Genomic DNA, 2,118 nt, shown 5'->3' with positions numbered 1-2,118 from the left:
AAAAGAGAATTAATGACCTGTGCAATGAGGAACGACCTTCCCACCCATGCTGTGCCCTCTCTCTCCCTTGGCTGAGGGCATGGCAGGACATGGGGGAGAGCACACAAGAAGATGTAAGAAAACCATACATAGGGATCGGTGCTGGGAGTGGTGACATTGAACATGTTTGTAGGTGACGTGGACAGTGGGATCGCGTGCACCCTCAGCAGTTTGCAGACAACACCAAGATGAACAGTGCAGCTGACACTAGGCCAGGCTGGATGGGGCTGTGAGCAATGTGGTCTAGACAGAGGTGTCCCTGCCTGCAGCAGGGGGCTGGGACTGGGTGATCTTCAAGGTCCCTTCCCACCCAAACCATTCTGTCATTCTGGGATAGACCGATGCATAAATATGAGAAGGTGATGACAATAAGGAACCCCCTCCCCCCCCCAAAATTTGCGGTATGGATGTCACGAGATGGAACAAATAGCATGGGTTTAATGAATCAGAAAGTTTATTTTGAAGGTTTTAAATTTTTTTTTTAATTCTGCGATAGCTTCTCGGTGGTCATCTGAGGGTCGAGGGAGGAAGGCTGACGGTCTTCATTGCTCCTAAACTTTCGTCCCTGGTCTGAGCAGCACACTCGGTTACGGTGCTTGCCTTCTCTTCTGGATGTGGTGTCTCTGGTGTTTCTCAATTTGGCCCATCCATTCATCTTTAGCTTCTTCTTCCGTCCTGGCTGTGGTGGTCTGGTTCCATCTTTGTCCAGATGTCCATCTGCAAGGCAGATGGGAAGGAAGAAAGGAGCAGCCGCCTGCCCTGCTTCCCTGTGTTGCCCTCCCAGGCATGGCCCTGCTCACCAGGTAGCTGGTCTGACAATGGTTTCCTTGGCCATTTGGGGTCATTGTGTCAGCTATGCCACGTTGACACGGCCACTGCAGTCAGGAGGTGAGGTGCCAGCACCTGCAGTGGGGCCAGACTCAGCAGAGCAAAGTGAAAGGTTTGGGGTAAGAACAGGGGGAATGTGGGGAGCTTCCACTGTTGTGTAGGATCAAGGGAGGCTATGGTATGGGGCTGACTTAGCTTTCTGAAGGAGCATGGGCAGCATTTTGGAGGGCTGACCTCTGGGACTTCTGGTCATCTGGTGGCATTATGTTGGGCTGTCCATCTGCAAGGCAGGTGGGAAGGAAGAAAGGAGCAGCCGCCTGCCCTGCTTCCCTGTGCTGCCCTCCCCTGCATGGCCCCTGCTCACCAGGTTGCTGGTCTGCCAGCCATTTCCGTGCCTGTGAGTGGAAAGGGGCATGGCAATCAGCAGGTCCCGTGCCGGCACCTGCAGTGGAGCCAGGGCTGAACAAAGGAGTCTAAAATGTTGGTGGTGAGGGCAGGTGGAACTTGGGGGGCAGCCAGGGCCTCTTAGGACCTAGAAAGGTCCTGTTTGTGTCTGACTTATCTGTCATGTACAGCACTGAGAGCAGTTAGAGAGCTGAGGACAGGCGCGTGTCCTTCTCTGGTTCCATCTTTGTCCAGACGTCCATCTGCAAGGCAGATGGGAAGGAAGAAAGGAGCAGCCGCCTGCCCCGCTTCGCTGCGATGCCCTCCCAGGCATGGCCCTGCTCACCAGTTAGCTGGTCTGCCCGCCTTATTTATAGCTGTATGGGGGAGCTTGTCAGCATCCCTGGTTGACATGGCCTCTCCAATCCATAGGTGCAATGTCAGCACCTGCAGTGGGGCCAGGGCTGAGCAAACAAGCCCAAAACACTTGGGTAGGAGAATGGGAATCTTGGGGACCTTCCATGGCTGTGTAAAAGTAGGGCAGGCTACGGTATGGGGCTGACTTAGCTTTCTGAAGGAGCATGGGCAGCATTTTGGAGGGCTGAGCTCCAGCACTTCTGGTCATCTGGTGGCATTTTGTTGGGCTGTCCATCTGCAAGGCAGGTGGGAAGGAAGAGAGGAGCAGCCGCCTGCCCTGCTGCCCTGTGCTACCTTCCTCTGCACAGCCCTGCTTACCAGGTTGCTGGTCTGCCAGCCATTTCCGTGGCCATGTGGGGCTGCCTGTGTCCCCAAGGCTGTGTAGAAAGGGGCACCGCAACCAGCAGGTCCTGTGCCGGCACCTGCAGTGGGGCCAGGGCTCAGCAAAGG

At 55.3% G+C, this 2,118-nt stretch overlaps 1 long non-coding RNA gene across 1 annotated transcript; it reads right to left on the bottom strand.

The window, feature by feature from the left end:
- LOC110395150 lies at positions 476–1,506 on the bottom strand. The gene is made up of 2 exons (XR_002436195.1): positions 1,102–1,506; positions 476–942 (listed from the first exon to the last, which is right to left on the bottom strand). It is a non-coding gene; the product is annotated as an uncharacterized LOC110395150 (long non-coding RNA).

The sequence above is a fragment of the Numida meleagris genome, chromosome 1 (assembly GCF_002078875.1).
Source record: "Numida meleagris isolate 19003 breed g44 Domestic line chromosome 1, NumMel1.0, whole genome shotgun sequence".
In the NCBI taxonomy this organism is placed as follows: Eukaryota; Metazoa; Chordata; class Aves; order Galliformes; family Numididae; genus Numida; species Numida meleagris.
Note: the sequence above shows the minus strand (reverse complement) of the source record. Positions and strands in the feature narration are given on the sequence as shown.